We start from the raw sequence: 15267 nt of genomic DNA on the forward strand, positions 1-15267 counted from the left end.
TGAAGGGGGCAGTAGGGAGACGCTCCGACTGATGATCCACCACCTCCAATTGTTCAAGGATTTAACAAACAACACATCAATGAACAAGGTAGAGCTAAATGTGACCCTGATTTGTTTGCACCTAGTCAATGTGATTCTAAATAAACCAAACACAACCAAGTGTCTGCTCCGAGTTACAGCATATCAACCAGGAGATGCTCCGTTCATCATTAACTCTAGTAGATAGTTTTAAGTCTGTTCATTCTAGTTGAAACAAAGGTTTGTAATCTGAAGCTCATCGTTCGGTATTTTTCGGAAACAGAGACTCCAGTCTGTAACAGTGTTGTCCCTTTGTCAGCCAAGCTCTTCGGTTACCGGAGATCCTTTAGTTGACGAGGTGGGACTGGAGAGGAGAGGGGAGCGTGCTGGGGGAAGTGATCCGCCACCATGGTGCAACTACATGAATAAGAGAATAACTCATCCATCAGTCAGCGGAGTGTAAGGCTATACCTGCAGGGCCAGTCCACTGACAGCTGAAGTGAAAGGACACGACAGGTAAAGGTATACTGTACAACACAGACACTCATTGACACCAGCGCCGACTTTTAGACATTTAATCTCCTGCAGAGAAAAAAACTGTCTGGCTCAGTTTGATTGAGTCATGTCTTCACAGAGCTGAGAAAAAAAGATATCTGTCTCTGAGATTCCTGCTTCCACTCGGACACAGGGTCATTTTTGGTGTAAAAAGGGTGTTAAACTAACTGAACCCACTCTAGGTGTCCTGTATTCATGCTGCAGCTACATGCTAAGGAACATCTGGACTAGCCTCTGTAACTTGATGCAGTCCCTCATTCAGCATGTCATTCACTGGTCTTTCTGAAAAAAATGAAGCATGTTCCAAGTTCTCAAGTATCCAACTGAAACCTCCATATACAGTGTACAACTGGAACCAGCCTGAACAGGAAGAATCAGAAGCTCCGCCTCCTCCCAGGATGCATCATAAAATATAAAACATAAAATCTTCTGTATGTTTTATTCCTGAACTTCTCTCTCTCTCTCTCTCTCTCTCTCTCTCTCTCTCTCTCTCTCTCTCTCTCTCTCTCTCTCTCTCTCTCTCTCTCTCTCTCTCTCTCTCTCTCTCTCTCTCCTCTCTCTCTCTCTCTCTCTCTCTCTCTCTCTCTCTCTGCACCCCCGCCCTACTCCCCCCGCTGAGAAGCAGATATCAAATTATTCGTTTAAATATCACAGACAACAGGAAGAAGAGGTTAGATCCACAAAGAGCTCTGCAGGGAAGTCCTGTTTTTACTGGACTAGTGTGTGTGTGTGAGTGTGTGTGTGTGTGTGTGTGTGTGTGTGTGTGTATGGAAATCAGCCACTTTAAACTGTTTATTTTATCTTATCTTTATCTGAATATAAAGCCTGATTTTGTTCTGTGCCGCTTCTTTCTCAGCAGATGAACTGTGATGTGTTCAAGTGCAGAGGAGATGCTCCGACATTCATGCTCGACTCCTCAAAAGCTCAAAGTTCTTTTGTAATAATGTTGATTATTTTCTCAATTAATGAATTAATCGTTTTGTTAATAGAACGCGAATAAAAAGGCGAAAAACAGGATGAATTCTTCGAATTACATAGTTTTTGGTTTTCTTCAAGATACTTTGTTTTATTATATATATATTTTATTTTATTAAAAAAACTATGCTTGACATGAACTCAAATGATTCATTGATTATCTAAATGGCCACCAATTCATTTCTGCTCATTAGCCAATCAATTAATTGACTTATCATTTCAGCTCTAAAGGAAACGCACACACAGATATTATGGTGTGGTAAGAAAAATGGTCAACAGCAGAGTGTTAAACTTTCAAACATACAGGACTTAAATATTGAATTATTCTTCTATTTTCATTCCTTTCTTCTTCTCTTCTGGTTTAAGATGTTGTTGGATTCATTTCTGACCCTTTCAGCTGATTTGTTCAATTTTATCTTCATCACTTCACAACATGTTTAAGACGAGAGAGTCAGGGACGATGATGTCACAGACACAGATTTATGAAAGAGAAGAAGAGCTGAAGACAGAGAGCTGGACATCAACACCCTGATCCACAGAGGACAGATGTGGGTCACCTGTAATCAGACCACACAGTCTGTTTGTGACCGGGGGGGGGGGGCTCAGACATGATGATTTATCTGACCTACTAACCTGTTGAGGGGAAAATGATCATCGCACCGCAGGGGGTTCTGGGTAACAAAAGAAAGACGGGAGTAACAGAACTCAAGCTTCCTGTTCAGTTCAATGTTAACTCAATGTAAAATCTCATCATCACCTTACTGCAGTTAAATCAATTGATCTCAATATCATTAACTGAATTAGAAAATTTGTCAGTTCCAAGTCAGATCAACTTAAACTATTCAGTTTTCATTTTAAGAATACTTCCCAGCATGCATTTAGGTTGAAATTGTCCAGAGAGCCTCAGTTTGTCTAAGATGGTTTGTTACTACATATGTTTTTCTTATACATGCATCTCAGATAAGTTGAATGGTTTTCAGGACAAAAGAGTGTTTTTCTGTCAGTTTTCAAAATGTGCTTCATTATTGAAAGATTGAAGAATTTTCTTTTGACCGATGCGTCACTATTTGGATTTTTTCTGTGTAGTTATTTAGGTTTTCTTGTGGTAGAAGAATGCTTTAGTATCCAGCATCAAAATAAAGCATCGACACTGAAGAACCAGAAGCTGCAGTTCCTCTAACGACCACTAGAGTCTGGCTCCAACAGTGAGTCAGTCCCCATAGACTCCCATGTTAAAATGTCCAACTTTACAGCAGAAATAAACATGTTTACAGCCTGGTACAAAAACTGTTTTGGTCTCTAGAGCTGATTTCCTCCTTCATGACACCTGTTTATATAACTCACCTGTTATGGAGTATTGAGGGCGTGGCCTCTTTGAGTGACAGGTGAGTGCTGTAACAGTTAGCTAGCTGCCTGCTCGGCATAAGTCTAGTAACTAGTTAGCAGGCATCAGTGTCTGCACTCATCATATACATGGTATATGTTAGCTATGGTAGCTAAGTTAGCTATGGTGGTGTTTAAAGGACATGTAAACGATCAGGCTCCACATTAACAGGAGGGCAATTCTAAATAGTCATTTTAAATGTTATTAGATGATGGTTGTGTTTTCACTCAGCTGCCTCCAGCATCAGGCTCCTACCACAGTTTGTTCTGTCAGTAAATACAGTGGTTAGGGTTGTATAATGGAGAACAGTCTCGTGCATGAAGCCAATTACAGAGTCTGACCCAGACACTTTGTCAGCAGCGTTACAGTGGAACCAGAACAGAACAGAAAACATCCTCCTAGAGGGAAACCAGGGCCACCACAGGCCTGCAGAGCCGCTGCAGTCTGGACCACTAAAGATCCAGACCAGACTCACACCAGTGTCCTCATGTCAGTTAAAGCTGCGGCCAACTGTCTGCAACACACTGCGGATCATAAACATCATGAGAAGAACAGACGAATACCAACAAGACCAGTTCAGACCAGTTCAGACCAGTTCAGACCAGTTCAGACTCAGCTGCAGCTCCTTGATCTGACACCAGAAGATAAATCTCCTCTGACAGGAGCAGCTTTAACTCCTGGGCCTCCTCTGGATAAAGTTCACTTCTGAACACTAACTCATCAGGACCAGGATCTGACAGGACCAGGATCTAACAGGACCAGGATCTAACCGGACCAGGATCTAACAGGACCAGGATCTGACAGGACCAGGATCTGACAGGACCAGGATCTGACAGGACCAGGGTATGACAGGACCAGGGTATGACAGGACCAGGGTATGACAGGACCAGGGTCTGACAGGACCAGGGTCTGACAGGACCAGGGTCTGACAGGACCAGGGTCTGACAGGACCAGGATCTGACAGGACCAGGATCTGACAGGACCAGGATCTGACAGGACCAGGATCTGACAGGACCAGGATCTGACAGGACCAGGGTCTGACAGGACCAGGGTCTGACAGGACCAGGGTCTGACAGGACCAGGGTCTGACAGGACCAGGGTCTGACAGGACCAGAGTCTGACAGGACCAGGATCTGACAGGACCAGGGTCTGACAGGACCAGGGTCTGACAGGACCAGGGTCTGACAGGACCAGGATCTGACAGGACCAGGGTCTGACAGGACCAGGGTCTGACAGGACCAGGGTCTGACAGGACCAGGGTATGACAGGACCAGGGTCTGACAGGACCAGGGTCTGACAGGACCAGGATCTGACAGGACCAGGGTCTGACAGGACCAGGGTCTGACAGGACCAGGATCTGACAGGACCAGGGTATGACAGGACCAGGGTCTGACAGGACCAGGGTCTGACAGGACCAGGATCTGACAGGACCAGGATCTGACAGGACCAGGTCTGACAGGACCAGGATCTGACAGGACCAGGGTCTAACAGGCCTCTGTGTGAGTGCCAGTGCAGGACCAGACCCAAACCATGTCTCCGTCCGTGGTTTGTTTGTCTTGGTGTTTGTGGTCGCATTAGTTTGTACAAAAACATCAACAGCTTCCAAACCGAAGCACTCACAGGTCGGGTTTCTGTCCCACAGTCTGATCTGTTCACTTCCTGTTTCCTGTTTACTCTCCGTTTGATTGGTTTTTCTATCAGCCACAGTCCACACACCCCTCCACATTCCTCTTTCACATGCCAGTTTGGTAAGTGATTTGTATGTGGTTGGATGAGCTCCACACACACACACACATACACACACACACACACACACACACACACACACACACACACACACACACACACAAGAAAATCCTACTTACAACAGAGTTACTCAAAACAACTGAATCTGACAGCTCAGCTTCCCGTTTCTCCTCTCATGCTTCTGTAACCATCTTACATCACACGGTGCTGATGATGAACTGATCCATATTAAAGTGATAGTTCAGGGGATCGGACGTGGGGTTGTGTGAGGTATTTATCTGTGGTCAGTAGATTCAGATCAGTGCGCTGCTGGTTTAGAGAAGCAGCTGAGGACGACGACAACAACAACAACAACAAACATGATTAAGCCACTTCAAGGAACTTCAAGGAAAAAGCTCACATCTTTTGAAGTGTCACTTTATTTTGAAAATTTTCACCACTTTAGCTGCTGTAAAACAGACCTTTACTTTGGAACTACATTTTTCAACAGATGAACTACTGTATTCCTACGCACAAGCGCACCTACGTTTAGCTCTGTCTGACTCAGACAGCTGATCTGCGGAGTGATACAGTGCTGGGACAAAAACTGTTTTGGTCTCTAGAGATAATTTCCTCCTTCATGACACCTGTTTATATAACTCACCTGTTTATATAACTCACCTGTTTACATTTTATTAAGGACTATAGTTATGGAGGACTGAGGAGCAGCTCACTCTGAGCTTCAGAGACCTGTGGGTTACGTCACAGAGGCGACGTCCATCTTTATTTACAGTCTGTGGATTTAACTCACTCCAGAGTGCACGTATAAAAACACAGGTTTAATATCTGACTGCACGATAAAGGAGTTCATGCGCTACCTATTCTTGTATCAGGGTGGGGTTTAAAGTTAATAAGTAAATTATATACATAACATTCATACCTACTTGAAATTGTAAACAATCTGGCCTCTTGTCTAACGTCAGACAAACACACAAAACGTATGAATCCATGCGTGAGGATTATTCATAATAAGAAGTTATAGGTCATGCTAATTACAGGGGTTTCCTGGGAGAAACCCCAGAACAGGAGGATGCTGGGAGATCAGCTTGAAGAGCAGGAGACTCCCAGGAGTCAGTGTTGGCAGGTGTGAGATGACACACTTTCTTTTCGCTTCATCACCAACAGGTGAATGATCAGCCAGAGATGACGACATGACTCAGTCACACAAGCTTCATAAAGCTAACAGCTAACTTTATCGGCAGCCAGTGAGTGAACACAGAGGCAGCTGATGCTGATGGATGGACAGTAAACATAACACAGAGGTGTCACAGACACACACCTCCCCCTCACCGTCCTCACAGTCTGTGAAAGGCTTGATAACTTGGTTCTTGAACATTGATCTTGCACAGGTCTGAGCAGGAACATAATGTGTTGTTAACAAAGGTGTTTTTGTTGCTCAGTCACCTGTGAACTCATCGTTTGCATCAAGGTGACAAACGTGAGAAATAGGAGGCAATGAGCTCATAAAACTGAGACACACCCTGAACAACAAACTCATTTCTGGGAAGAGTTTTGAAATTTAGTGAGTAATTTAGTGAAGATTTCATAATAAAAGACAAGCCACAGTGTGTGTGTGTGTCACTGCTGTTTTTCATCATTATAATTATCAAAACAGAGTTCTGCAGGAATGAGTCCTAACACCAGGAAATCATTTGCATTTTAGCTCCTCCAGTTCATCCTGAAGTTATTGGGTTTTAGGTTACTGACTGTTTTATTCTATAACATTAAATCAGTCAGTAAACCAGTCCTGATTTCTTTAAGCTTTTACGCCTCGGTTGCTAACGAGTGTTTCAATTAGACTACAGAGGTTGTGTGGGATGTTAAACGTTGTCGTGTTGAACATGAAAACTGATCCACTCACCAGTTCACCTTTACAGCCTGGTTGTGTTTATACAAACTGTCACTAACTGTGTCAGAGGAAAAGCTTCAGTACAAGAGTCAGAGCTGAATCACACTACAAGCTGAAGTTTAGAGGAGGAGACGTCATGTGACGGTGGTGTAGTTGGTTTATAACAGGCGTCTCCTCCACCCTTTCATCCTCTGAGAGCTCCTCATGTCTTATATCACTGGTCACATTTACTCACATATCGAATCAAAACAGTCAAACTGATCTCCAAATCAGATCAATAAGATCATTTAACAAGTCATCAAATATCAAATATCAAAGATCAACATCCAAAAAGCACAACAGACAAAAACCCGAGTCACGATTCAGTCAGACCTGAACACAGAAATGAAACACCACTAAAAATAAACCTCCATGAATCTGATCAGAAACCAGAAGATTCACTACACTTTAACTCACTGTATCCATGGCAACATATTTCCTGTTTGTTTATATCTGCTCTGTTTATCAGAAGCATTGCTGTCAGTGCATGTCACCTACAGCTGATCTGATGTAAACAAACTTCACAGGAACTCATTTGACTGACAACTGACAAATAATAATCTGTCTTTGGTGTTTTTGATCTAGTAACATGTGGAGCAGACGGACCGAGTGAAGTGGTGTGGCTTAAAGTTTGAACTATTCATCCAGAATATTCTCAGGTGAGCTACTGTAACTCAGGGGGAGGTTCTGGTCGCTCCTGAGCCACCTGTTGAAAACCCCTGTTTTATAGCTTAACATTAGCTTTTTACTTCTGCTGACTGTATTCAGGCTTCAACATCATAAAGTGGTTCATTAGTGAAGATGATCCTGCTGAATAAAACCTGCCAGGATCATAACACTGACCCACATTTTCTGTAATAATCCAAAAGACAATGGAAAATCAGTTCTGCTGTTTGTGGAGGGAACCAGGGGGAAGCTAACGGTAGCTTAGCACCGTGTGTCCCCAGCAGAGAATCAGGCCCACGGGCGACCTGTTCATGTTCGTGTGAAGCAGCAACACAAACATATACAGGTTTAAACTGCGTCAGTGTTGACGTCACACGTCAATAACCGCTGTTTAACCGCTCACTTCATTTCTCTAGTAACGATGAGCTCTAACGTCTGATCAAGGTTTACCAGCATCATAAACAAGCAAGATGGTGGCGGTGACTCTTACCTTTAGAAGCTGGAGGTGAAGTCGGACCATCTGTCTGTTCCTCTATTATTTATATTCCTTTAGTCCGGAAGAGTCCACAGGTGAAACATAGATACATCAAAGTGTTTCTTCATGAAAGTATTCCAGGTGATGAATATCGTCATGTGAGGTCTGTAGCAGACAGTCCCCAGAACTTTGCTCCTCATCTCTGCCATTTCCCTCCTTCTGATTCATGACGGTGGGTACGCTTGTTTTCTGCTCCAGTCCAGCTTGTGAAGGTGGATCGGGTCTGTCACCATATTCCGGTTCAGGATCGGACTAAGGTGGATCGGGTCTTTCGTCATCTACTGGTTCAGGATTCAGAACCGGCGCCATTTTAGCGGCCACAACGGCTTGTTTACAGCTGCGCGAGGCAGACGTGAGCGGAATGTGTCATTTCCGGAGCAGCACACTGAGCTCTGATTGGTCAGCTTCAGATAGGGGGCGGGGCTTAAAGAGCCCTGAGCTCTAACGAAGTATTTCAGACATTGGATGAATAGAGAACAGTAGATGTACATTATAAGAAAAATAAACATTGAAGCACGAAAATCTATTTTAGTAAAAACCAAGAATAAAATTATGAATATTAAAAATACACTAAACACTAAAAGTTTTAAACACCAGAGATCTATAACTGTGACTTTGGGTGTCAAAATAATAATAATAATAATAATAACAACAACAATAAGATTTATTTATATAGCATCTTTCAAAACACAGTTACAAAGTCAAGATAACACAAAATAAAATTGAGGATGAACAATAAAAATGATAAAAAACAGATTTTAAAAATAGTTTGGGGGGGTGACAATGAGGTTCAGTAAAAATCAGTCTAGAATAATGAAATTAATCGATAAGAAACTGGAGGATTATTAATATGTTTAAGATTTTAGAAGGAGATTCAGACCCTGAGAAAGCACAGCTATAGAGGGATTTAAAAGAGGCAATTATTAATGTGGATGTTTTGATGCTCATCACATCTCTCTGTTTGAAATATGAATGTTTTTGGGAAATATTTCTTCACTTCCAAGCTATGATGAGAAAAAGTTGATACCGCTCTTACATGTGTCCATTAAAGACAAGATACAGTTAGCTTAGCACAAAGACTGCTAACAGCAAGTCTGGCTCCCTCTGGAGGTCATAAAATCTGCCCACTATCACCTTTAAAGCTCACAACTGAACACACCGTTTAATCTGTACAAAAGCTGAAGGGTAGAAACTACAAGTTGCTGTTTTATGGTTGGTTATGTGTCGGACAGGAAGCAGTAACTTCCTGTTTGCCAGGCGAACACTCAGAGTGAACAGAGACATGAATCAACCTACATTTTCATGATATAATAAACAGATGATCTGTTGTGTGTGTGTGTGTGTGTGTGTGTGTGTGTGTGTGTGTGTGTGTGTGTGTGTCTTCGGTTCTTTTCTGATGATCCAACAACAAATTTCTTGCAAAGTCGCTGCCGGTGATTTGTTTCACATTAAAAGTGCAAGGTAAATGAGATGGATCCTGACAGCACAGTCTGGAGGACGGAGCTCAGCTGCTCTCCTCAGACAAATCAGGCGGTTGCAAATGTTGTCTAATGTTTTCCTGGGGCAGTCAGGTGAGTTTGCATAGAGGGGAAGAGATGCACAGGTGCAGGAAGTCACCCAGTGTCCACCTGGTATCGAGTGTCCATCTCTTTCTTTTCTGTCACATCCACTCCTCCTCTTTCCTGGCAGCCATGAATCTCTCACTCACACTCACCCTCCCTTTTCCCCTTATTGTTCCTCCCTTATAATTGAGCTCCTTCCTGTCGTCCTTTCTCATCGATATCACCTTCACCTCTTCATCTCTTCCTGCCTTTATCGTTACTCTGCTCTCTTCCCCTCTCTTTACATCCCTCATGTCTCTTTTCCTCCCTCCTTAAATCACTTTCATTTCTTCCCTCATCGTCTCTCGTGCTCTTCCTTTCTTTACCTCCTCTCTTGATCCATGGCCACTGATGCCTTCTACACTCACACATATGTGACATAAATGCATCTTATTCTAAGTGATGTCAGTAATAAAAGGAAGACGCTGAGATAGAGTTTGAGGTCATGGAGGAAAAGAGGATTTAGGAGGAAAACAGCAGAAAGAAGAACATTGTTTTCCTTCACACACTCCCGGTCCCTCCTCCTCCCCCTCCTCCCCCTCCTCCTCCTCTTCCTCCTCCTCCTCCTCCTCCTCCTCCTCCTCCTGGTCTGTGGTGAACCACATGGTTAACTGCGGTCCAGGCCTTAATGTCTGTTTCTCGTAGACCTTGTGGCGGCACAATGACACACTGGGAGGCCAGTGGCCACAAAGCTGCTCAGTCAAAACAGCTCCATCAACCAGCAGCTGAAACGCCGGGTTTGAGTTCACCAGACGATTTGAGAGGAAAACAGATCGGAGTGGTCGATTCCCAGAGGAACACATGATCCTGTTTCACATTCACTTCACTTCGTCACAAGCAGAAAAACAAACTGAACTGTAAATAAACGTGTCATCAGGATCTAAACTTTTCTCTCCTGAAGCTTCAGACTGAGAGAAATGATCTTCAGTCTCTGAGCAGCTTCATGAGGAGAGGAGCTTCTCTGCTTCCTCTCTCATCTCCTTTAGGAAACACTGGAGCTTCCTTTACCCAAGGAAAGGAGACATGCCGTCCCACAATTCCTTGCTGCAGCAACATTTCATACCACAGCAGAGCCACATACATGTAGAAACATCAGAGCAGCTGTTTCTGTCTGATAGAAATCCTCATCATGAAGAACAAGCGTCTTTATCATCGTCATAACGATCTTTACATTAAATGTCGTTTCACTGCAACAAAAAAAAGGTTTCTCCACTTCATGTAATAAAAAGTCTGAACTCTGTGTGATGATGAATAAAATCCATTCTGAGCCTTTATTTTCATGTTAATGGCTCAACTCCATTTTTCTTGTGGCAGCATTTTGTTTTGTGTTTGTGTTTTTAAAGGATTTATCGTGTCAGCTTCTCTCTGCATCTCCTTCACGTCTTCCCTCGACCTCATGGCGTTTCTCCGCTGAGGTGGAGGAGACGGGGTCAGAGAGGAGGTTATTTCGACCTGAGTGAGCTTGAGGCGACGACGTTGGTCGACGTTGATCTGGAACGATCCATCAGAATCACAAAGAAAGAAGCGAGACTAAATGAAAACATGATCGTTACAGCTCATTGGTTACTAGACAAATCGTTCCTTTAATTGCTGCCTGATTCAGTTATTACAGAAGGACGTTTTATACAGTTTAACTACCTGGATATATTTTCTGAAGACTTTATATTTATTGTGATTATATGAGTTTGTTTGTTGAACTGTGATATTTTGTGTTCGTTTGTTCTTTTTGACTTAAATGCACCAATCAGGATTAGCACTCCTAATTTCATTTTATTTTAAATACAATAAATTCTTTCTATTCTCTTTTATTTTTACATGAAACATTTTTCACTAAAGTCAAAGAATCATTAAACCCTCCTCAGAGATGAAGAAGAAAAACCCTGAGAACTGCTTCACTTCTTCTGCCAGTGTTTCTGGCTCTCACTCATATTTTCAAGCTATTTTTAAACGATGCTTTCAAGCACAAAACTTTCCCGTAAATCTGAGTTTTTTCTCGCTGCTCGTTTTCTTAATTGACCATAATTGGCTCGATTTTGGTCAATTTAGAAAAACAGTCTTTGTGGTGATGAGTTTTTCAGTTTCATCAAACCTCCAGCTTCATGTCAGCACTCTGCACATCAGCACAAATAAACACATGAAGAAGAATTTTCCCTCCAACCAGCACCTGGTGTGAGCTGCTGTCAGCTGCAGGACTGAAGCTAATGAAGTGAAATGACAGTTTCAGTCTCAGTCTTCCTGGAAAACTTTTTTATTTTTGGTCAAATCTGATGTTTTTCTTTGCTTCACCTTCCTCACTGGGTTTTCCTGGTTGGTCTTTGTGTCTTCACTGTGTGGTCTCTCTGTCTGGAAACTATTCAGACGGCTTCGCACACACAAATCATCTGGATTCTTTATATATTTGGAATTTCATTTTAACAACTTTGGAAAATTTGGTTTTGAGCTCAAAGACCGGAGGATGTGGAAAGAGTGAGGAGTTGTTTTTATCAAACGCTCCTGCCTCCTCGTTCTTCCTCCAGGCTGCAGCCGTTCACGTCTCGACTTTACTTGATAAACCAGTGGTTCCCAACCTGTGGACAGAGGCCCACTGGTGGGCCGCAAAGGTATCACAAGTGGGCCGACAAATCATTTGAAAAACAGAATAATTTTGGTGAAAAGATATGATTATTATATATATTAAAGTATTTAAGACTCTTCTCATTGTTTTTTTCTCTCATTCTCACTGGGACAATCCAACGACAGGAACTTTTATGTTGCTGCTGCTGGAAAAACCTGGAGAATGAAAGTTGACAGCTGGTCAGCAACAGGAAGAATTAAGAGGAAAGAGTCAAGAGACAGATGGTGAATCCACAAGTTCTCAGCACATGAAACCTGCTCTACATCTGCAGTGCACCAGCTGCTGGTGAAGAAACCTCCCAATTCCTCTCATGTGCAAATAAAAAAACTGAAGAAAGAAAAGTGAATTACTGTTACAGTCATATTTACTGTCTTTAAAAGAAAAGTTAATCAAATACATTTTCTTTTATTTAGCTGAAGCTTTTGAAAGTGTCTGAGGCTTTTATTTTGAAAATCAGTTAGCATGTAACATAACATATAACAAGTATACACATAAACATACATGTTTCTATTAGAGATATATGTCAATATATATTTATATTGATATATATTTCTAATAGGATCCATATATCACATAAATATTTAATTCATATGTACATATATGGAAATATACATGCACATATATTACATTTGTGTACGTGCAAACCTCAGACACAGTGACCTCTAGTGGCGGGGACCATGTGGTTTGAACCATCTTCACCCAGAGTTAACCTCCTGACACCAGCAGCTCCAGCGTGTAGACTCTGCCCCCCCCCCCCCACCCACCCTTTGTGTCCGTTGGGGTGGGGCTCTTCTGGCATTTTGAAAATGTCCATCCTGATGTGGGCGGAGTCAGCAGGGACCAACCGTGAGTCACCGTTTCCTGAAAACATGTTGTGTTTTTATTTTTCCACGCTGAAATAACTGGCGTCCACTGGCCCCTGATAATCGCAGCGTACATGACATTCTCCCGCTCTTTGTCCCGTCAGACTGTAACAAAGGCTCAGCAGCGTGAGACTAACTCCTCCAGACACGCACACTTCTGTCGCCGCGGTCAAAACAAGCCGGGACCCGTGTCTGTTAACAAGTGGCGACATGCTAAGCTCACCACATGCTGCTGCAGCGGCGTCTCGCTGAGGCCGCCGTCATGAGAAAAACCCCATAACGACACTCGTGGTCATCTCGACATTGAATGATTTAAAGCTGCAAACGAGGAGATACGAGGTTTCCAGCTGACAGTAATGACAGGGAGAGGGAAATGTGAGGACACCAGGTGTGGGGCAGATTCCTGCTGTCATGGCGACTGAGCTCGTCCTCCTGTCTCTCCTGTTTCCTCTGTGGACAGACAGGATCACTGTGTCTGGGTCGGTGCAGCTCAACATTTACTCTCTGATTTACTGAGGAAGAGTTTTTACACTTTAACTGCAACTTTGAACAGAGAAACAAACATCATTTCTAAACCTCCCTCATCTCCTCTCTCCACATTCCTCTGGTTTCAGGTGACGTGCTCCATCAGACCAGACGCACGTCTTTATTACTTGATGCTGTCGTCTTTGCTGTTGGTCGTCTCGTGTGTCTGCTTCCTGTTCTCACGTCTCTCTTGGAAAACAGATTTTAATCTCAGTGAGACTTTCTGATTAAATAAAGATTAAATGAAATCACTCCCTTTTGTTTTTGTTCTTGTTATCCTTCCTCATTTTTCTCCGCTGAAGTTGTTCGTGCAGAAAAAACTACTGAATAAAATTGAAAATGAAAATCGACAGATTGGCGGCAAATTCCAGCGACTGCTCAGGCCCAAAACCATCAAACTAATTGCCCATAGGTGGCGCTGTAGAAATGAAGTATGTGATTTTATGGAAATCGGCTTGGACTACAGGTGAAACTCTTGTGTCATTTGGATCTCTGAAAACTTCTGAAACCTTCTGAAAACTTCTGAAACCTTCTGCATCTTTTCTCTGACGATCTTCCTAATAAAGATTCACTTTTCAGCCATTTTCAAAAACTGGAACATAAACCCAAACCGAAGCAGTCCCAGGCCGTTCATCTGATTGGTTGAAATCATGTACATGAAGTCACCTACTGACAATGCTGATGGAAGGTTGTTACTTGATGTATTTATGTCTCTTGTTTCTTCATGTCTCGTGTTGCGTTGCTCTGTCGTCTTTGCTGTTGGTCGTCTCGTGTGTCTGCTTCCTGTTCTCACGTCTCTGGAAAACAGATTTTAATCTCAGTGAGACTTTCTGATTAAATAAAGATTAAAGTAAATCCCTCAACATTCACTCCCTGTATTACTGTATTGTTTTTATAGAAATTCCAAGTGCACAGTTCCCACTGTCCTGCTAACTGTTCAAAATCCTGGTTTAAGTGAAGGAGTAATTACATTAGCTTTGATATATATGTGTATATGTATATATATATATATATATATATACACATATATCTATATTTTTATATATACATATATATTTATATATGTACAATATTCCATTCTCCTGTTGTCCACCACCTCCCAGTAACATCCACTTTCTACAGATGCTTCAGTTCATTTATTTTCTCATTAAACTTTATTTACTAAATGAAGTTTATAAATGAGTTTAAACAGTCTGATTTATATGATGTAATCGAAATAAACATCAGCGAACCCTCTGTCTGTTTATCCCATGATGCTTTGCGGTGACTCGGGTCCTGCGGCCTGTTCTGACATGTTGTGTGTTCAGCTAATTCTCCGATGATCGTCTGATACAAGAGGTCGCTAAGAAATCAGTGATGTAACAGTGCAGCATCTCCAGTAGTGTGTGTGTGTGTGTGTGTGTGTGTGTGTGTGTGTGTGTGTGTGTGTGTGTGTGTGTGTGTGTGTGTGTCAGGTTCATGTGTTGTCACGTGCACTTCCTCTTCCTTCCACATGACCTTCTGTCTCTGTTATTACCTCTGAGGCCTTGAGCTCCACCTGCTGCTGTGACCTCACCGTACCTCCTGCCCATGGACACAGGTGACACACACACACACACACACACACACACACACACACACACACACACACACACACACACCTGGGTCCTTGAGCGTTTGTGTGATGTAACTAGAGAGAGAGAATATGTTGTATATGAACCAGCGGCACCAACAGCCTGAAGATGAACCTGCTGTAAACTCAATGTGAGGCGTTTATATAGATTTATATTATATGAATAAATATATATATATATATATATATATATATGTCTCATTCCCGTGGACACGATATCTCTGTTCGTGTTACATTCACCTGAAC

The 15267-nt window shown here is 42.5% G+C and overlaps 1 long non-coding RNA gene across 2 annotated transcripts in view; it reads right to left on the minus strand.

Annotated features, from left to right (window-relative positions):
- The window catches only part of LOC130176413 (uncharacterized), a 62729-nt gene extending 54617 nt beyond the window's left edge, over positions 1 to 8112 (minus strand). For both annotated transcript variants that reach the window (XR_008828862.1, XR_008828863.1), the window contains exon 1: positions 7762 to 8112. This is a non-coding gene — a long non-coding RNA (uncharacterized LOC130176413). The remainder of the gene's footprint in view (positions 1 to 7761) is intronic.
- Between the last annotated feature and the right edge of the window lie 7155 nt (positions 8113 to 15267).

Source organism: Seriola aureovittata, chromosome 2 (genome assembly GCF_021018895.1).
Source record: "Seriola aureovittata isolate HTS-2021-v1 ecotype China chromosome 2, ASM2101889v1, whole genome shotgun sequence".
NCBI classification, from domain to species: Eukaryota; Metazoa; Chordata; class Actinopteri; order Carangiformes; family Carangidae; genus Seriola; species Seriola aureovittata.